The sequence below is a fragment of the Notamacropus eugenii genome, chromosome 3, assembly GCF_028372415.1.
Source record: "Notamacropus eugenii isolate mMacEug1 chromosome 3, mMacEug1.pri_v2, whole genome shotgun sequence".
NCBI lineage: Eukaryota > Metazoa > Chordata > Mammalia > Diprotodontia > Macropodidae > Notamacropus > Notamacropus eugenii.
This window is the reverse complement of record NC_092874.1, coordinates 75,986,997-76,009,629: the sequence shown is the minus strand read 5'-3', so window position 1 is coordinate 76,009,629 and position 22,633 is coordinate 75,986,997. Positions and strand designations below refer to the sequence as shown.

The 22,633-nt window shown below is 37.6% G+C and overlaps 1 long non-coding RNA gene across 2 annotated transcripts in view; it reads right to left on the bottom strand.

The window, feature by feature from the left end:
* LOC140532899 (uncharacterized) overlaps window positions 1-10,931 on the bottom strand; it is a 125,189-nt gene extending 114,258 nt beyond the window's left edge. For both annotated transcript variants that reach the window (XR_011976728.1, XR_011976727.1), the window contains exon 1: window positions 10,728-10,931. This is a non-coding gene — a long non-coding RNA (uncharacterized lncRNA). The remainder of the gene's footprint in view (window positions 1-10,727) is intronic.
* Between the last annotated feature and the right edge of the window lie 11,702 nt (window positions 10,932-22,633).

The window sequence follows — 22,633 nt, the reverse complement described above, 5'->3', positions numbered from 1 at the left end:
AGTTCTTTAGAGAGACCTTGAGATTGTCCTTGTATCGCTTCTTCTGACCACCATGTGATCACCTGCCGCATGTGAGTTCTCCATAAAATAGTCTTTTTGGCAAACGTACATTTTGCATTCGTACATCATGACCAGCCCATCGAAGTTTCGCTCTCTGAAGCATAGTCTGTCCTGCCACTGGACTATGATGACTCTGGAGGAGAGAGTGAGGCTGATGACTTCATGTTATTCTGCCTCACTTAAATCCAATTTACCCATGAATCAAAAGCGATCCACATGTGGAACCATCAGTTACAACAAATGGAGAAGTTTTGAATGCTATGGATAAGTTTGCTTACCTTGGTAGTGTACTTTCCAGAGATGTACACATTGACAATGAGGTTGATGCATGCATTGCCAGAGCTATTCACTGTTTGGGAGGGACAGAAGAAAAGTTGGGGAGAGAAGAGGTATTAGACTGACTACCAAACTGAAGGTCTGCACAGCCATTGTGCTGACCTCGTTGTATTCCTGTGAAACATGGACAATCTACCAGCACCATGCCAGGAAATTGAATCACTTCCATTTGAACTGTCTTGGGAAGATTCTAAGGATCACCTGGCAGGATGAGGTATCAGACACCAGAAAAGTAAGCTGGTTTCCAAAGAGGCAGAGGAACTAGAGACCAAATTGTCAACATTCACTGGATTATGGAGAGAGCAAAGAAACTCCAGAAAAGAAACATTTCCTTTTCCTTTATTGACTACACCAGGGGTGGGGAACCTGTAGTCTAGAGGCCACATGTGGCCTTCAAGGTCCTTGGGTGTGGCCTTTTGACTGAGTCCAAATTTTACAGAACAATCCTTTTATTAAGAGTATTTGTTCTGTGGTTTGGATTCATTCAAAGGGCCACACATGAGGACCTAGTGGGCCACTGATGACCTTGAGGCCACAGTTTCTCCACCCCTGCACTACACTAAAACTTTGATCATGTGGATCTCAATAAAGTGGGGCAAGTCCTGAAAGAGATGGGAGTATCAGATCATCTTATTTGTCTCCTGAGGAACCTATATGTAGACCAAGAAGCAATAGTTTGAACAGAACATGGAACAACTGATTGACTTAAGGTCAGAAAGGGAGTATGAAAAGGCTACATATTATCATCTTATTTAATTAACTTATATATAGATTACATCATGCAAACTGCCAGGCTGGAGGAAGCAAAGGCTAGCAGTAGGTTGCCAGGAGAAATATGAATAATCTCAGATATGTAAACAATAACACTCTGATGGCAGAAATTGAAAAAGAATTAAGAAATCTCTTGATAAGGGTGAAAGAGGAGAGTGTAAAAGTTGACTTGAAAATTAATGTAAAACAAAACCTAAGATCTCGACAACTGGTCCTATTGTTTCCTAGCAAATAGAAGAAGAAATGGAAGCAATTTTGGATTTTATGCTCTTGGGCTCAGAGATCAATACAGACGGTGACTACAGATGTGAAATTAAAAGATGCTTGCTCCTGGGAAGGAAAACCATGGTAAATCTGGACAGCATATTGAAAAGCAGTGACATCACTTTGCTGACAAAGGTCTGCATAGTCAAATCTATGGTTTTTCCAGTAGCAATGTATGGCTGTGAAAGCTGGATTATGAGGAAAACTGAGTGCCACAAAATCGACACTTTAAAATTGTGGTGCTGGAGAATTTGGAGGGCCCTAGGTCATGGAGATAAAACCAGTCAATACTTAAAGAAATTCCCCAAACTAGAATGTGAGGTTGAGAGCAAAGACCATCAATTTTCTCTTTGCATACCAACAACTTAGTACAGTGTTATGTATACAGTAAGCACTTAATAAATACCATTTCATCCATTTATTTCTCCCATTCACCAATGTTCCTGAAAAATGACCAACAGAAGTTTAGGGATCTCATGCACAATCTCAGTGAGCAACCTTATTGGACTGCCTCCAAATAACCTTGGATATGGCAATAACTAGGTGGAATAGCAGTGCTGGCCAAGAGTCAGGAATAGCCAAGTTTAAATAGCTTTTGACTTTGGGCAAATCCTTTGACTTTGATTTGCTTGTTTTCTCAACTGTAAACTGGAAATAAAAATAGCACCTACTTCCTAGGATTAGTGTGAGGATCAAATGAGATAATATTTGTAAATCCCCTGGCACAGTGCCTGGCACATAGTAGGTGCTATATAAATTACTATCATTAGTTTTCCCCAGCAAGGTGACTTAATTTCACTGGGAATAGAAAGGAACCCTCTTTCCAATCATTCATGTATTTGTGTTTCAATTTCCTACTAACCCTTTTTGTTCTACTATTTGTAACCTGAAGATAAATTCTTTAGTAATGAAAACGATATTATTGTATTTTTCCCTGTTTCCTCCAAAATTTCTAGCACAGGAAAGGGAGAATGTTATGTACTCGATAAGTAATGATTAAATGAATAAAACTTAAGTTTTATTTCTCAACATAGCATTTCCCTACCCCAAAATCTGCAATGATACCCCATGGCCCACGGGATAATTTCCAAACTTCTAAATCCAGCATAATAATAGTAAACATTCTTATAGAGCCATAATTAGCTCTAACATTCTTATAGAGCTTTAAAGTCTGAAAAGCACTTTACATATTTTATCTCATTTCATTCTGTGAAGAAGATGCCTTTATTTTCTCCATTTTACAGATGAGAAAGAGTCTTAGAGGTTAAGTGACTTTCCCAGGGTCATATATCTAGAAAGTAAGCCCTCTAGATTCAGCATAATCCAGCCTAAACTTGCTTTTTCAGAGTTATTTCTCACTACTACCCTTTAGAAACCTTGCATTTCAGTCAAACTGGTCTTCTCTAAGTTTCCAGAAGATGTCTTCTGCACTTCCACCTGCACCTTTCTAAAGGTCCAAAGGAGCCTACCCCTCCTCCCTGTCTAGTGAAATAAGAACAGGGGTAACGTTCACAAAGTGCTTTGCTTTCATTATCCCATTTGTCCCACACAACAACCCTCTGAAACAGGTGCTGTGTGCATTATTATTCACATTTTACTGATGAGCAAATTAGAGATTTAACCAAGGCAGCAGCGTTAACATAAGAGCGATATCACCCAAATTATTCTACCTCCAACACTGTATCTACTAAGTCATGTTTGTAAGTCCCATTTACTCCATGAAGTATCATTTGATTATAGTGATCAGAACTCCTAACAAATAATAACAAAAATAACATTTTTATAGTATCTTAATGCTCCTAAGGGCATGTAGGTGACAAAGAGTAGCTAGAATGCAAGGCCTGATGTCAGGAAGACTCATATTCATGAGTTCAAATCTGGCCTCAGATACTTACCGGTGATGTGAACCTGGGCAAGTCACTTAACCCTGTTTCCCTCAGTTTCCTTATCTTTAAAACGAGCTGGAGAAGGAAATGGCAAACCACTCCAGGATCTTTGCCAAGAAAACTTCAAACTGGGTCACAGAGTCAGAAACAATTGAACATAAAATGCTCATAAAGCATTTTTTTCACCAACCTTTGATATAGGGAGTACTGAACTAGAGAATGTATTGTGGGTATACTTTACTTGGCAATATTATACATTGCCATATGTGATTGGTATATATGCATATATATGTATTATAGCTGCACAAATGCAAATATGGATAGAAATGTAAGTTATATGTACACACACATGTATATGTTCTACACGTTATAGCTATGTATATATAGATTTGGTACACATAGTGTTCAGTGGATGACAATAGAAAACATGTCGGGTCCAATCAGCTTTTACTACAGAGTGTAACTCAACTTTACGATTATCTGGTGTCAGTTGTATGTCTGGATATTTGTGACTTATCTTTTTACTCTTTGGGCACATTCTCTGTGTTTCTAGACCACCAGCATTCTCAAAGACCAACATTAATTGCTAGTTTTATAGTCATATATGTCTAAATGATAGAGATGCCAGATTATTTCCAAATGAAAAACACATCCAAATTTAATGAAGTTCAAAGGAAAAAATGTTTATTTATGGATTAAAGTATAAAAAGCTCTGTTGTTCAGAGTTATTGAAATACTGACAGCTCCTCCTGGCAGGGGGAGGGAGCGTGAGTAGAGAAAAGCAACGGAGAAAGACTATAGTTCTTCTCTGATGCTCTGAGTGAATCAATGATCCAGGCAGACAAATAAAAGGCTCCTGGGTCTTTTGACACCAGTTGAGAACAGAGATGCTATACAACTGAAGTCTGAAGAAGGGAAAGGATGCCTCTGGTAAAAGGGAGGAGGTTTTGTACTGTCAGCTCATCACACGTCTGCAGGGGGACGTCTCGACATGCCTTGAGAAACAGCATATTTTCCCCTTTGGGGCACAGTTTGCTCGTTGTTGAAGTTCAGTGATATCATTAACATTTGCAGGGTTGTTAGGGTGGAGGGTACATGGTATCTAAACTCTAAGGACAAGACTGAGACTTGTTCCCTTGTCCTTTATAGGATCCAAGCCACTGATTCTGCTTAAAACTGCTTACACATGACCAAGTTTTGTAAAGAAGAAGAAAAACTGGGTCACTATTTTGAATCCTTCAGTGTTCAAAATTTGTTTGCAAATGATTCATGTCCTTAATTCCTTCTTAACAAGATCTTTCATCCTTCACCATTTCTTACTATCATTCTGGCAGCTTTATACTCACCTTATACAGTTAAGGATCTAAATTGGTCTACTGAATGTCCCCTAACTTAATATTCCATTTCCTACTGCTGTGCCTTTCCGTATGCTGCTCCTTCACTGCCTTCTCACCTCTCCTTCTTAGAATCCTTAAATTCATCCACAGTAAGTCTCACGTGCCATCTCCTGAAGTACTCAGTACATTTACCACTTCCTGAGGACTGCAGAAAACTTTTCTTGATTCTCTGTGTCACTAGTGTTTCTCTCAAGTTATTCTCCTCAAATCATCATGTAACTACATATGTTTTTATGAGTAGTATCCCCCAGTGGAACATAAACTCGTTGAGGGCAAGAGATGTATTGTTTTGGTCAATATGCACAATGGGTTTTGTCTGTATCCACACTGGGTTACATATGCCTTGAACACAGTTGCTATTTAATACTTGATCGGTGAACTATCAAAAGTTGTCTCCTTGTAATTTTATTCTCAAATCAAAGGATTTAGAGCTTAAAGGGATCTCAGAGGTCATCTAGTCCATCCTCCAAGTATTACAGATGAGAAAACCAAAGACACCTTTAAGATACCTTCCAAAAGGAAGTACCATGGGAATCACTTGTTTTGACTGCCTTGTTTTAAAGATGAAGAAATTGAAACCCAGAAAAGTTAACTGACTTCCTCAAAGTCACACAGAAAGTCACACTAGGGTTAGAACCTAGTTCCCATGATTGACTCCAAATCCAGTGCCCTTGACAATGCCCTTTCCATGGCACCTCAGAATGACCATGGAACTAAAATTGGTGCTGAATTCACAATTTCTTTTTGAAGGTCTTTCATTAGACCCTTAGGTCCCTTTCTAAGCGACACTTTCCAATACTTGTTGTCCAGCAGGAACTGTCTTCCTTTTGTCTTTGTATTTCCATCACTTAACAATAATGCCTAAAAAAAAATACTGGTGCTTAATAAATGTATAGAGGATTTTGGAAGGGAATTTTGTTTATTTTATTTTTTACTGATCATCTGAATGTTCCACAATGCTACATTTTTTTAAAAGTTTGTCATATTCTTTTACTTATAAACATCTTCTTTTATCAGACCCAAGCATAGCACAGGCCCAAAGAAGGATATCACAATTTTTTATTTAGGTATCCAAATACCTTCTATACCTTCTAAATATGATTCCCATGCTGCTTTGCTTAAAAACAAGACCTGTTTTTGCCAAGACTAAAACCCTTAGTTAGTAAACCCCTAGATAGTAAAAGGCTGGCCTTGGAACAAAAATTCTAAATTGCACAAAACCGTATGTGATCCCAACCCTTGTTGAAACAGGTCAGTGCAGCATTTGCTCATTTGGAATGATAGTAGAATTGGCATTACTCTTTGGTAATATCATTTTAATTTTTTAAGGTTGAAAATATTCCTCTTCACCTGGGTTGGTAAGAAACCAGTCTGATATTAATAACCCTCTGACAAAAAAAAGCATTTATTCAAATGCAGGCTGAGAAACCCATTCACCTGCATTGAATTTAGGAAAGATAATTAAAAGCAAACCTTCAGCCATCACTAAATAAAAAGGTTGAGATTTAACCCCTTTAGGTCATCATGGTACATTGTCCTTGACAGCTTAACTATATTTTGCCCCACTGAGAATTTAACAATACTTGATTATGGGATGATTATTTTTATTAAACCAAGGGAAGTCCAAACAACTGGTGAACATAAAAATTAGCTAGCTAAGATCTGGCTGTTAAATCTTATGAAAACAAATAGAGGTTTGCTAATTAACTGGTCTGAAAGAGGTGTCACACACCTGAGGTGTTAATAATTATTGGTCCCTAATGGTGCTAATTTAGTGATTATAAGGTTACAAGTTTCTGTTTATTTCTCCAATGTTGAACACTAGCCAGTGTGGATAATAGCTGTAATATTCCTATGTGACACATAGTCTGAAACTGTCCTTCCACCTGCTGCCTTAGGCAAGAGTGTTTGCTAAGGTGGGAGCCATTAACCAAAAAACAACTTGTTTTCGTTGTTGAACTCTTAGTTTCTAGGCCAACAATAGCACTGTTCACATGGGAGTTATAGCCCACAGAAGACAGAGTGGTACAAAGATGGAGTCTTGTTCTGCCATTTTGATAACTACCTTGCTGTGAATTTGCTCACTGAATGTGTTCATCTAGATGACAAGATTAGAAAAGACTGAAATTCAATTTATGCACCTTAAATAAGGGGGAAAAACATTCAGAACACAGGAAGAGAGAATTGCTTATCATAAGAGAAGAAGATGATGCCATGGACTAGTTGAACATGGAAGCCAAGAGTCTCATGTTCATAATTATAAAAAAAATAAAACCTATAAATGAGCAAGTGAAGAATTTTTCCCCACAGTAGCTCATATTGTATCTGTCTTTAGAATGAACAAGAACTCACAAAACAGATCCATGTCCTAATTCCCCAGTCCAGTCCTTTCAGTTATGTTGAGATTATGAGGGAGCAGTATGGTGCAAGGGAAAGACATTGGACATGACATCAGAAGACCTGAGCTGGAGTTCCTGTTCTGTCATTTTCTAGTCTTGTGACTTGAATAAGTCACTCAGTTTGTTCAACTGTAAAATGGGGCTATTAATACACATGAAGACCAAACAAGATAACGTACATGAAATGGTTTTTTTTAACCACAAAGCAACTAGTAAGAACATGGTAGTATTATTATATTACACAGGTAAAACTGAAATTTATGGGAGAGGTGAACAAGGATGGTGTCATGGAAGCAAAGGCACTTATTTTCATGAAGTCATATCAATCTTTCTGAAAATCAGAAACACCATTCTCCATGCCCATTCCTATATGGAAAGAGTTACCTTTTATTTTCTTGTGTTGCTTTCTCTATACCCATTTCTTTCACTTTCCCATACATTTTATTGAGAAGAGCTACTTATTTTCTTTACCAATCAGCTAAGTGCTTCCTCAGATTTGCAATGGAAAGAAAATAAACATTCGGCAGGTCATTCTTCTTCCTCCTCATGGACTGATGGCAGCAGTACACACATGCAGCTTTGGATGTAGAATAAGTAGTACGGACATAAGGCTTGAAAAAAGCTATAGAGTATGTCAGGAAGGAAAGAAGAAAGAGGAATGGTAGAAGTGAAAGGGAGAAGATGAGGATGAGCTAGAAGAAAAAGGGAAGGGAAAAGGGCTGACTGAGGGAACGTGTATATATACACGCACACACATATACATCTCTATGAAAATAAAGCTGAAACTGCTACAATCTCTTTTCACACCAGAAGAAATTAGAAAGTCAAATAAAAATTGAAATTGAAAAATCAAATAAAATTAGGAAAAATGGAGTTATTCACTAAAGAAAAATCTGTAAGAGCAAAAAGAAAGCAAGTGAAGGAAAATAGTGAGAGCTCTACTTCCAGATTTATCTTAACCAAATTCAAAATGTACTGCCTATAACATCGGCAGTTTACAATGGCAATTAACATCAATCCAAGGGTCTAATTAACCTCAATCAACAAGTCTAAGTAGGTTAATTAAATAGGATTTGGCTAAGCATGAAGCGTAAAAATACAGCTGTCTCATTTAAATATGATTCACTAAAGGAAAGACACCATTTACCAAAATTTTGCAATTGCCTTCAAGGGTTACATAAGCATTTTGGAGTGTGGGAGCTGGTGGGGAACAGCTGCCATTGAGTTTGACCTTTTATTGTCCACCCCTTTTCCAGATTTCTTCTGGCTTCTACAGGCTCCAATTGTGACTAGCTCAAGTATCACTTCAGGATCTCCTGTTCATTTCAGTCAGTTCATTTCGGGCTAATTATCTTTCTGACACAATCCCACATTCCCAACAAAACACACTCCTTCCCCTAACCAAGTCCAGCCTTTGAATCATGTTCTTTCAGGATCAAAGGGCCCAGAACATCTGTGGTGCTGTAGCATCCCAAGACGTATTTTTCTTCCTTGTCCTTTATTTATTGAGGCTTTATTTAATCCTCACAACTTTGCCATCATTTCAGAACTCTCCAACTCAGAGACTGGGTTTTTATTGACCAATTTACCTCTGGCAAAACCTGAGCTTTAATTTCAAACTCTGAACATTCCATTACTTAAAATGCTTTTTATTAAATTTTTCAACTGGTTGTCCATGGAGTGAGGACCTATCTAATACCAAAATAGTCAGATAAAAGCAAAACATTTAGTCAGCCACAGCATATGTACAAGTAACTAGATAGTAAGTGTAGAGTGCTGGACCTGGAGTAGGAAAGATCTCAGTTAAAATCCAGTCTCAGACATTTACTAGGTATGTGTTACTCTGGAAAATTCATTTAACCTCTGATCTACTCAGTTTCCTCAACTGTAAAATGATGATACTAGCACCTACTTCTACAAGTAAGTTGTGATACTCAAATTACATAAGACTGGTAAATTCACTTAACATAGAACCTAGTACATAGTAGGCATCCTATAAATGTTTATTCCCTCCCTCCTTTCCCAAAAGAATGCTTTCAACTAGACCCAAACTCTCTGAGCAAGCAATATCATAACTCTACACCTCAGTATTCACGTCAATGGAATAAAAGGATAAAACCAGATCATCTCTAGGATCCCTATCAAATCTACCATATGATTGTATGTTTGCAATAGGGTAGACAAAAAAATGACTCCCTGAGGTTTTCCTTGTTTACTCAGTTTGGTATTATATAGACTCAAATTTTGTCTAATTCTATCCTCAGAATGAAGTTAGCCAGTTTTTCCCCTTCTTTTGTTTATATATTTGATTCAAAGGATGCTAAGGCTAGAAGAAATCTTGAAGAGCCTCTAGTCCAAACCTTTCATTTGACAAATAAGAAAACTGAGGCCCCAGGAGGTAAAGAAATTTGTTCTAAATTACACAGTTAATTGGAAGCAAAGTCAGGATTAAAACCCAAGATTCCCAAGCCTTTGCTCTTTCATCCTTCCATACTACCTCCTCCATCACCTTCAAGAACTACTTTACTTCCTTCAAGCTATTATTTTAGGAGGCTCAAGAATTATCTTGATAGGGCTAAACATTAGTTTCCATTATATGTAAAGTGATGTTGAGCTGCAAAAGACTAGGATACTGCAATCATGGGAGCTAGGATAAGCAAAAGTTTTCATCAAAGACTTTGTCCTAACTGGGTTAACTCACTTAGAAGTCAGTGATCTCAGACCAACGAATACTCTCTTTCTCCAAGAAGTTTTCCATTCTTACAGTTTTAACTATCACCATTTTGATGATTGAGGCCATAGTCACAACTAATCCAGTACCAACAAAACTTTAGACAAGGACACGAATATCCAAGAGAGCAAATTTCCTTCCTGGTGGGCGTTTTGTCTTTTCCTTCACCTCTCCCATTCTGTATTCTGTTTTGCTCTGTGATCTCATTATCATGGCCATCTTCCTTGCTCTACCCTCAAGAAGGTAAACAAGGTCTACAGGGGTCATACTCTCCTCTGAACTCTGAAACCCCACTCTCTCAAGTTTTTTTTTTCCCAGAAGAAAATATTCCTAATTGTAGTTTTGATGAGTGCTCCATCTATGTCTCCTCTCTCCCAAGATCCAGTTCCATTGCTCCAATTAATTATCTATTTAGCTATTCTACAATCACCTCAAATACAATATGCCTAAGACTGAAGGCACTAACTTTCTCATAATGTCCCTGTTTTTAAAGGTATCACCATTCTTCCTGTCAACCAAGCTCAAAGCACTCTTTTTCAGTTGTTTCTTTTCCTTCACTTTGCTCCCCTATACACACATCAAATTCAGTTACCATGTCGTATCAATTTTCCTCTTCTAGCACCTTTTGGATACTTTCCTTTACATTCCCATTTCTGCCCAATCCCTCCCCATATCTCCATACCACTGCCATCCTCAGCACCACCACACATTCTTTTCAGATCTTTATTGTACCTGGTATCTTGTACCTGGATTATTGTAATAATTCCTTAACTAATTTCTTCATCTGAATTAAATTCACCCATTCCCATCCATTTAAATTCACCAACACCCAAGATGCCAATGTTTAATCTTTCCATTTCCTGTTTGACCACATCTAGTTTACCTTGGTTCATAGATCTTAGGTGCCAGGTCCTATGCAATATCGATCTTTACAACACTGGACTTTCATTACCAGACCCATCCATAGCTACGCTTCCTTTTGGCTTTGTCCTCCACTCTGTCTCAGTAATACATTAGACACCTGCTGACCTGAAGGGCTCATCTTCTCATGTTTTCTCTTTTATCATCTTAATTCTGTCCATGGGGTTTTCCTGGCAAAGATACTGGAGTGGTTTGCCATTTCCTCCTGCAGTGGATCACTCATCATCATAACTCTCCATTATGACCTGTCTGTCTTAGGTAACCCTGCATGGCCTAACTCATAGTTTCATTGAGCTATGCAAGCTCCTCTGCCACAACAAAGCAGTAATCCAGGATCACTTCTTTTAAAAGTATAGCAAAAAAGTCTTCATTTGACCCTGCCACACCCTCAAGCTATTGGGCTATATCTCTTCTCCACTTTCAGTCAATTGCTTAAAAGAATTATAAAACCTAGTAGTTTCTATTCTAGTACTTTCCATTTGACTGTCCTGATTATTCCCTCTGCTACAGCCCTATAATCAAGTTGTTGCCAATTTTTGCTCATTCTACTTCCACAATGTCATTTCTGTCCTTCCCTACTACACAGATTTGATCCTTGCCCCACACATTCTCTTGACGTAAGTATGCCTAACAACTGGAGAAGGAAATGGCAAACCACTTTAGTATCTTAGCAAGAAAATCCCGAATGAGGTCATGAAGAGTCAGACAGGACTGAAATGACAAAATAACAACGAAATACCTGACAATATAATAAGATCATATAATTTAATCTAGGAGAGATGTTGGGAACCTTCTAGTTCAACTCTTTCATTTATAGATGAGGAACTGAGCTCAAGAGCGATTACGTGATCTGACTGAGGTCACCCAAGTAGTAAACAGAATCTGAACTCAATCCTCTAACATCAAATCCAGGGATGGTAAGTTTCCCCATGTTTTCTTTTCTTCTGTCTTACTTTCCCTCTCCCTCTCATCTTTATCTTGAGCCTCCAAAACTGAGACTCAAATTAGAGTTATTCTCATAGTAACAACAGATTTACATTACACTTTTACCATGCTTTCCTCCTTGTGAGATAGAATGTGCAAATATTATTATTCCCTTTCTACAGAACATGAATCTCAGTGAGGTTAGGGATTATACAGTTAGAATCAGAGCTGAGCCTTGAACTCGGAATAATTAGTGAATAGTAAAAGAAAAAGGTAGCCTCAAATCAGTCATGGTCGGAGAGACTCTGACACCATCCCTAAGGGAGAATCTTAGAGACATAATCCAAGTGAAGGATAAATATCAAATACTGGCCTCATGATAGGAAGAAAGAGAACTCAAGACATTGTTTCCCAAGAGGCAACATCCTGAGACACTGAAAAGCCTCTGTTCAAAAGGCAATGGCCCAGGAAAGATTATGGTGAGTCCAAGCCTACGATAAGCTCACCTGGTAGGCAGCTATTAAGGAAATGAAACATATAATTTCTTAGCTTCCTAGTTTAATTAATTAGTCTTACTAATTTCAATAGGACTGAAAATGTTGCCAGAATATAAGCATGATATATTTTAAACAACACAATCATTTTAAATTTTATACCCTCTGAATTTCTACACACTGTAGCAAAATCAAAAATTCCCTGACTTAGTTACATCTCTGCTTGAGCCCAGTTCTTTCTGTGGCATTTTTTCTGCTACATAAATATCCTCTCTTTCTTCTTTTATTTATGGTTGTGTGTGTGCATGTATGCATGTATTTCATGTATGTGTGTTTATGTGTATGTACATATTCACAGACACACATAAATATACATATATGCATACAGATATATACACATGCGCACATATTTTTATGTGTAGACACATATGTATTACCTATGTTTGTACCTATATACACATACCTATATGTGTATTCATGATCAATATGTGTATGTTCATATGTATGCACATGTGTTACGTGTACATGTGTATTTATGTGTCATGTTGTGTATGTATATCTGTGTACATGTATATTACCTAGTATCTAAATTCTACCAACTTACTCTGCTGATCTGGGACAATCATCACAGTATGTTGTCAGGCCAGTACTGGAAGCCTTTGTCTTCACTGACAAAGGCTTTGAGAATGCAGAGTCACTTCTATCCACTAATCAACAAACGATCAAGCATCTTTTTCAGTACCTGCTTCTGCATGAGTCAGGCACTATGCTGGGTACTAGGGAAACAAAGAGAGAGGAAAAAAAATCAGCCACTAACCTTGAAGGACTTGTGTTCTATCAGGAGAAAGTACACCTTCACATATGAGACATTGACATAGACTTTACTTCTCGATTATTGTAGTCCAATATTTTTCACAATCTATAAATCCCTCCCTAACCCCAACAAGGGGGACACCTTCCCCCCTTCATACTGCAGTCGCATGAACACAGTAACTATCCAATGTCACACCTAAGACGATGATAGAAAATGGCAAGTTCCTCCCTCACCTCCATGCAAAGAATATGGGGTGCTTGGGAGAGTGTCTATACTCAAAGTTTTGAGTACTACATTCTTCCTTCTTTCTTTTGGTAAGTTAACAAATTAACTCGTGTGTCCCAGAATGGCAGAAGTTGAAAAGCCATACCACCCGTATAGGAAGCCTCACCCCAGTTGCCATTCATCCAATAAATCCACAAGTCTTGTTTATACCTGCCCAGGGACTCCCATGGAAACCACCAAGCTTGTTCCAACAGCTCCAGTCAGCAGAAACAATGGCAATGCCTCAAGTATACTAACCCCCAAAAGACACATAGGAAGAGATAGAAGGACATTCAAAATGCTCTTCATGGCATTCTAAGCTGCTCCCAGCCCAGTCCCAAGGTTGGCAAAGGAATAATGGGCTCAGATCACCAGACTGGTCCTGATTTACAAGTGGCTTCTAGGTGGCCCCCAATCAATGTTCTCTCAACATCAGAGAAGTTGAAAAATCACATGAAAGATTCTGATGTTGTAAATTTATCATATTCCTAAAATATGGAAATTACTTTGCCAAATAAATATGAACAATAAGGTTACACTTCTAATTAAATTAGTGTTAATTCCTTTCCATTTCTATATTCTAAGTCAATTAATAAATATGTAGGAAGTGCTTACTGTTTGCCAGGTATTTTGCTAAGGAGACAGGGAAATAAAGAAAAGGAAAAGACAGTCCCTGCTCTCAAAGAGCTCACAGTCTTAATGCCACCAAGGCCTTGATCCCTGCTTCAAAGTTCCAATAAGGAGAGATGCCCTCTAGGTCTCATACATAGCATTGCTTCTCTTTGCTCACATTCTCTGTGTATGTGTGTGTTAATTCCCCCAATTAAATGTAAGCCGAAGACCACTTCATTTTAATCCTAGGGTCTGGTATACAGTTGCCACTTAATAAATGCATCAATTTGGATTTGGATTGATTATTCCATTTGAGACGTAGAAAAGTAAGAACAGCAGAGTCCTGTGGTTTGCCAAAAATGTCAAAAGACAAGTTACTCATTGTTCTTGGGGAATATTTTAAGTGATTTAGCCTTCAGTCCTGAATCTTTTCAAAATTTTGTAGCCTTGGGTGAATAAATAACTCCTCTCCTGGGCCTCAGTTTCTTCGTCTTAAAAAAGGCAGAGGTTAAGTTAACTTATCTTCAAGGTTTCTTTCATTGCTTCTGTCTGTGATTTTTTTAGCTGCTCATCCAGAGATTATTAAATTTTTATATTTCATTGTCCCCTTTGGCAACAGTCTGGTGAAATCTATGGATCCTTTCTCAAAATAATGTTTATCAATGTACAAAAGAAATAGGATTACAAAGGAAATCAATCATATCTAAATTCAATTACCAAAATACTTTTTTTTAAAGTCCATGGAGTCGAGATTAGCAATCCTGTGCTCGTCTTGTGAGCGTTTTTTCCTCCACTTTCTATAATTAAGTCACTCACATGAGCATTTTTCTGGCATTTCTTTTCCTTTGAATAAGATGAATAGCCTGCTTTCAGAGTGACAACTTCCTGCTTAATTTCTTCATTACTTCATTTCACTTCTTCAGAAATTTGTTTTCCTCTCTTGGGATGTGATTTTGGGGGAAAATAATGAATACAATATTCTCTATATGGAATCAAGAGACCTGGTTGTTATTATTTGGTCTGCCATGAACTCACTGTGTGATCCTGGTCAAGTCATCTCATCTCAGAGCCTCAACTTCCTTATCTGTAAAAGGAGGCGATCATAATAACTTCTACATATATAGAATATAAAGGAAAATATTATTTCCAGTTTATTAATGAATAACCTTAAGTTTAGAGAGAATAAGCAAACCTCCCCTTGTTCCCCATCTATTAAGGATCAAAGCAAGTCTCCAATCCTACTCATCTGACTTCTCCTGCAGGCTTTCTGGTATTCCCCAAAGCTAGTACAATCCCTCCAGCGCTGAGATGCTGAGGGTAAATTCCATGACTTAAGTGATTGAAGATGAGGACAAAGTTCATCAAAAGAGTCAGTGCTCACCAAAAAAACTGACGCCAGAATGTTAGGGGATTTTGAAATAACAGTCCTAAGATTTTAGGAGCTGGCAAATTGCTGGCTTTTATGACAGCACTGCCCCTTGCTTGACATACACACAATAAGGCTGAAAAGTTTTAATGAGATATTGCTGATGCATGGTCTGATCTTTAGGTGAAATATGCCAAATGAATACAAAATGATAATATTTTGTCCTAAATTGAATTTTTAAATGTATATAATGATTGTCATATCACAATCCTAAAATTTAAATCTTAAATTAGACCTTCCCTGGAGGCAGCATGGGCCCAATGGAAAGAGAATTAGATACTGCGTCAGAGGACCTGGGTTCGTATCCTGATTCTTGCACTTGCTACCTGTGTAAAAGTCATTTATCATCTCTGGCCTCTGTTTCTTCATTTGTTAAATGAGCGAATTGGGCGAAAACTAGAGGACCCTTGCTCTCCCTTTCCAGCTTTAAATCCATGATCCTAGTTTTAGTGCATTTTCATTCTACCTCTTCAAAATATGTCAATAAAAGTTGAAAGGCAACAAAATATCATGAGAAAGATGATTTAATAAAATGGTTCTTCACAGTTTAATGAGTATGAAATATTTATAGTATTGTATCATCCCCAGGTTATCCTCATTTACATAAATACTACCATAAATGTTACACTTTCTTATGTTGTTTTAAATGCGCTAGCATAGATATTTTTTGTTATAATAAATGTTACCACCTCTCACAGAGGAAACATTTTTGCCACTATAAAAAAATCAAATATACCACTTTGACACAGTAATTTAAGAGACAAAATTGGGCTTCCAAAAGCCATCTTTTGAAGATAGGTTATTGAACGTCAAGAAGAAAACAATCACAGAGTGCATAAGAAAAACATTGAGCATGTTGGGTAGCTCTTCTGTGGATGATTTGAGGGAGAACGTGGACAAGAATGTACACGTGTGAAGGCAAGGGTCAATTTCAATTTGTACCACTGATGGGAATATTTACTCCGATGGTGCTACAGACCAGCAGTGTTGAACACATAGCCCTCAGTTACCTACGGTGCATAACATTCCCACAAGTGTGGGCCAAACCAGAGTAAAATGCAATTGAGAAATAGTAGCAAAGTAAAAATACAATAAAACAGATCATGCTAGCATGTGGTTTTCTAAGTCAATGTGCACCTGCAGGGATCCTTGGTTCCCCACCATCATCACCCATTTCTATTTGAGTTTGACACTGTTTCCATAGACCAACTCAAGTACTAAGGGATTTGAAAAAAATTCCTTTTTTGTAAAGATATTTGGTTTCCCATGTTTAGAGTGAAACCTTTCATTGAACCACAAGTCTAGAGTTCGAATAGACCTCTGAGGTAATTTGGTTCATTTTAAAAATAAGAAAAACAAGTCCCCACAAGGATAAGTGACTTGCCCAAGATCACACAGGTAACAGACATCAGAGTATGTATAGCATTGGAACTTGGATCCTCTGACTCCTCAACTAGGGAACTTTCCACTATACCATACTACCTACTACTTCTTGCCCCCAACAATAAGCTTCCCATTAATGCCATAATCACTTTGAAACATTTCATCATTCTTATATTTGCGTATGTATTTATGTATGCCTACATATGATAATTTGAGCCATGCAACAACACAAGATAAATGTCCCATATATTATTATCCTCATTTTATAGATGAAGAAACTAAAACTGACAGCAATTAGGTGACTTACCAAGGATCACACAGCTAGTAAACAATCAGTGATGAGTTTCAAACCCAGATTTCACTAGTATCAAGCCCAGAACAAAAAATAGATAGGAAGGAAGGAAGAAAGGAAGGAAGAAAGGAAGGAAGGAAGGAAGGAAGGAAGGAAGGAAGGAAGGAAGGAAGGAAGGAAGGGAGCAAGGGAGGGAGGGAGGGAGGGAAGAAGATAAATTATGCCACAATATACAAAGAAACAAGCAAAAAAACAGATACGATGGTGAATTTGATAAACAACCATCAGGTGCTTTAAGAGTTCCACAAGCATGAAATAATGACAAGTGAAATGAGCAGATCCAAGAGAACAATGTAGATAGTAACAGAAATGTTGTCTTAAGAACAGCTTTGAATACTAATTCATCTTGTGTATGATAAATACTCAAACCAACTATAAAAGACCTATGAAGGAAGCTGCTATCCACTGCCAGAGAAATGGTTAATAGAAGTACGTATAGTATGGTTTTATAGATGCATGTGTATGTATATGTGTGTGTGCTTATGCTAATTATAGCCTTCTCTAGGACAGGGTGGGGAGGAAGAGAGAAAAAAATTAAAAGTGCACAGCACAAAAGAAAAGTTAGAAGGAAGCACAGAAAAACAGGGTAGCTTTGAAAACAGTGTAGTATTTTTTACATACTTTAATAAAGAATTACATAGTCTGAAATACCAGTTTATGGTTTTATATTGAACTCTCTGTGTTCTGCTGTATACATAGAAATATTCTTTCTTCTTTTATATGTAAGTTTAAAATTAATTTTAGAAATTTTTAAAGAGTTCAGAAAAGAAAAGATGAGTTCCCAAGAAGGACTTTAGGAAAGAAACAGGTGAGATCTAATATGGACCTTCAAAAATGGGCATAATTTTTTTAAAGGCTATGATCCTAAGAGGTCCAGGAAACCACGAACTCATCTACAAGAAACAGGACTTGGGATAAGTGTCCATGGAGAGAGTTCCCACATAGGTGAAATGTCAGATCTTTGAAGTAAGAATGTAATAGCCATCAGAATTCACAGTTATAAATATTTCACCAAGTTGACTTTGAAGTTCTCTTTCTTTGTTTTAACTGAGTTCTGATTTTTACTTAAGAAATATTTTCCATACTTGAGTTTTATGATGGAGAACAAAGATTCTTACATGTCTAGTCCTAATATTTCAGCTACATTATTGACCAAATTGGATCAAGCATACAACTGTTTCCATCAATTATGAACAGGTTTGTTGTTAAGATACCCCTCTCCAAACAAAGGAATGGCTTTAAACAAAAAGTGCAAACATAGGGGCAAGATTACAGTTCTGGAACATTAAAGGAAAGCAAAGTCTACAGCCATGTGTGAAAAGGCTATGAGTCTTTCCCATACTTACAACTTGAGTGTCCAATACCCCGATACACTAGCTACGACCTAGGGTTCCATTCGTTATCACAGTTGTACCTCTGGAAGAAAAGTTGTTTTTCCTTAAAAACAGTCAATTCCAAGTTCAATTGCTGCACTGAGTCACATGGTCACTCTCCAGCTGTTACTTCTCATTGCAGGCAGCTGTTCCCCTGACTTATGGCTGCCCCTCCTCATCAGAAAATGGACATTTTGCTGCATCTCTTGCCCTTCCATTTCCTTTGTCTAGTCCAACTGTTCTGTTCCATTCAAATGAGCACAGGCCAGCCTATAAGACCCATCTTCTTGTCTAAATTCCCATTAACATATTCAGTCAATTTGGTCATTTAAAAACCAAACCCAGGAGTCTGCTCACTCCAAAGCCAGGTCTCTTCCCACCACATCACACTGCCTTCCGTGTATATAAACTTGAAAACAACACCACCAACAAATATCCAGATGACAAACTAGACAAAATAGAATAGAAGACATGTGTGGATAAAGTATGGGGCCTGAAATCAGAAAGATCTCCTACTTTAGAAGCTTACTAGTTGTGTGATTCTGGGCAACTCACTTCACCTCTATTTGCCTCAGTTTCTTCATCTGTAAAATGGGGTACAATAATAACACCTATCTCTCAGGCCTACTGTGAGAATCAAACAAGAAAATAATTATAAAGAGCTGAGGAGAGTACCTGGCACATAATAAGTACTATAGAAATGTGTACTATTATTACTGTTACAAAGCACTTCACAAATTTCAAGTGTTATAGAAGAGCTTTTTTTGTTTTAATCCTGCCACTACTTATTTGAAAAGATAAGTGCTTTTATTGTTCCATAAGTATTTCATCTGCGTAAATATTTATTCCTCCCCCTCCACTAAAAAAGAAAAAATTAAATTCTTGAAGGATAGGGACCCAGGTGGCCGTACAGTAAGTCACTGTATGCTAATGATGGCTCATAGTCACAGTGACAAATTTAGCCCCTAACTTGTAAGCGCTAAGGTCACCTTGCCATCATCATCATCATCAACAGCATTAACAGCAACACCAATATTTATATACTGCCACATTATTAATAATTATAGAAACACTTGTTTATACAAGGCCTGAAGATTTGAAAATACATATGCATATGTGCATCATATATGTGTATATTATGTATACATATGTGTGTTTGTGTGTGTGTGCATATATATATATAAGAAACCTTTCATTTGATCCCCACACCAACTCCGCAAGGTGGGTACTATTATTGGAGCTCAGAAAGATTAAATGTCTTCCAAGGGGTCATGCAGATCTAAGTCACTGTATCAAAGGCAGGGATTGAAGTCTCTCCTAACTCTAATCGTAGTATTTTTTCAAAAAAAAAAAAATTATACACAACCACCCATCTCCATATAGTTGAAAAACCACAACCACCAAAAATCTAGCGTCCAAACCAGAGACAGGAGTTTCAATATTACCATGACTCGCTTCATTATTGTAGCTTTTTATTGTTTGAAAAGAATCTCATCTGTGTTTGCCTATTGTAAACTCCTTGAGGATGGGAATAATTCTTTATGCTGGGGCAGCTAAGTGGTGCAATGGAGAGAGCACCAGTGCAGGAGTCAGGAGGATCTGAGTTCAAATCTCATCTCACATGCTTGACATTCACTAGCTGTGTGATCTTGGGCAAGTCACTTAACCCCAGTTGCCTCATCCTGGGTCATCTCCAGTCATCCTGATGAACATCTGGTCACTGGATTCAGATGGCTCTGGAGGAGAAGTGAGGCTGGTGACCTGCACAGCCCTCCCTCCCTCAAAACAAAGTCAAGTGAAAGTCATGTCATTATTTCTCTGATGGCAGGGTCTTCTTCAACAACGGACAAACACACATTTTTTTATGCTTCTTTTATATTTCCACTCAATTTCACATGCATACGTACACACACACACAAACTTGCAAACTTGATTTATTGATTCTGCCTTCATCTCTAGTTGATGACACACTAGATCCATATACCCCTGACCCTCTTTATCCAATTGTCTCATCCTTTGTGTGCTTATGTATGACTCACGAGTGTGTTGCTGAAATAGCAGAATCCTGTGACAGATTTCAGCTGAGACTCACCGACAAAGGTCTTGGGCTGAGCTAGGCTTTCCCTAATGCAAGTTGGTACATGGCCACCTATTATCCCCAAACTGGCTGCCAGTCTGTGGAGCTGTGCTAACTCGGCAAAGCAATCCATCATCTGAGGCATATTCTATACTACAATTAGGACTCTCACGTTCCAATTGTAAAAGAAAGAAAGGCATATGACAAAGATTTCAAGTGTCCCTGGACAGAAAAACCAAGATAAAAAAACAGATTAGGAGACAAAGTTAATACCAAATAATGACAAGCTCTTTACTTTGTAAAGTAATAATAATGAGAATAATGACAATGAATAACGGCCCTGGTGTGGCAGGAAACCTAGGTTTTCATTTTAGCTCTGCCACTGACTAGCTATGTTATAATGGACCAACCTCTCTACGTATTAGTTTCCTGTTGGAAAAACAAGAATTAGATTTTCCAAGGTCCTTCAAGTTCTAACATTAGAAGAATGAAGTGCTTTGCACTTGGAAGGCTCTCCGTGCATATTTTGTTGAATTGATTCTATGAATTTTGTATCATATTCCACCACTATGTTAAGCATTTTAATGGAAATTAAAATGAGTATAGATTTTTCAACTCCAAAGGTTTAGCAACATAAATGCAAGTAGATACATTAAAAAAAACCAAGAGCTGCAGAGGGCAAAGACACCACTCTGTAACCATCGTATTTGCTTGGTTAGTGAAATTCAATTCTCATGTGGGCCTGAGAATATACAGCTTGAATTAATTCGACCAAATTTCTTTCCTAACTTTCCTTTTTCAAGAAATTGAGTTGGAGTTAAACTAGAATAATATAATATTAAAATTAGGAGTGAAGCACATATTTGTATAAATTATAATTCTAGGAGTGATTTTGGGTCAACTACAAACAATCCATATGAGCTACATAGATACATATATAATATATGTAGCCAAATTGATTATACAGTGTGTGAGCTTCTTTCATAGCTCAGCTCATGTGCCAACTATATAAGAAGCCTTTTCTGCCATTCCCATTCCCACTTGTTTGTATTCTCTCCCTCCTCCTCAAATTATCATTCAAATACGTATTAGGTCCTCACTATAGAATGTAACCTTAAAGATAAGACTGTTTTCCATTTTGTCTTTGTACCCATCATACCTTGCACATAATAGACATTTGCTTGTCGGAGTGGATTGAAAGACTCACTGATATATGAACACATTAACTGGTTCATTTGCTGGCAAGTTTCATTTACTAGGTACTAACTTGGTAGAAAGAGCATTGGTCTTAGAATCAGGACACACAGGTACAAATTACGAGTTTGTTGCATGACCTTGGACAAGCCACAACTCCTCTGAGGTTCAGTTTCTAAAGTGGAGATAATAAGACCTCGACTATTTACCTCCTCATAGGACTTGTGTGAAAAGTGCTTTGTAACAGCAAGCAACATAGAAATAAAAAATTATTTTGCATACATGCACACAATGCCAAGTGAATAAAATTACTGAAGGTGGAATTCCAGTATTTTGTGGGGGGGAAGAGAGAGGAATTGGGGGAAGTAGGATAGGGTAGAGGATATTGTTGGGGGTGGAGGTTAATAGTCTGAAGAGTGGAGCACTAAAACTAATCCTAAATATACTTATTTGGTTTTTAAAAAAAAAAAATATTTGCCTGGTTTCAAAGGCCATTTGACATTTATCCAGCGAAACTTGCTCATAGCAATGACTGAGGATGAGGGTAGGGATTACTAGCCTCTAACTTGGCATTATTTCATTGCCAGCTGCTTTTTGTTGCCAAACCTGTTTTCTTTGACATGGTGACATAATCCCATCCTGACTTCAAGAAAAACATACAGAACCCTAAACATGAAGATTGGAGAAGACAGGCAAATTCCAGAAAGGAATTATGGCAAGGGACACCAAAAAGTGCCACCCAGATCAAGAATGAAAACAGAGGACGGGACATCCAAGGAATTAATCACTTGTAGATGAATTTTGATAATAATCACAATGATCGTCAAAGATGCTACCTTTAATTGTTAGTGGCGTACTCTTCTCCAGGCCAGCATGTCAATGGAGGTTTGCCAAATATACACATACACACATACATGTGTGTATGTGTGTGAATATACATATGTGTGTATAAACA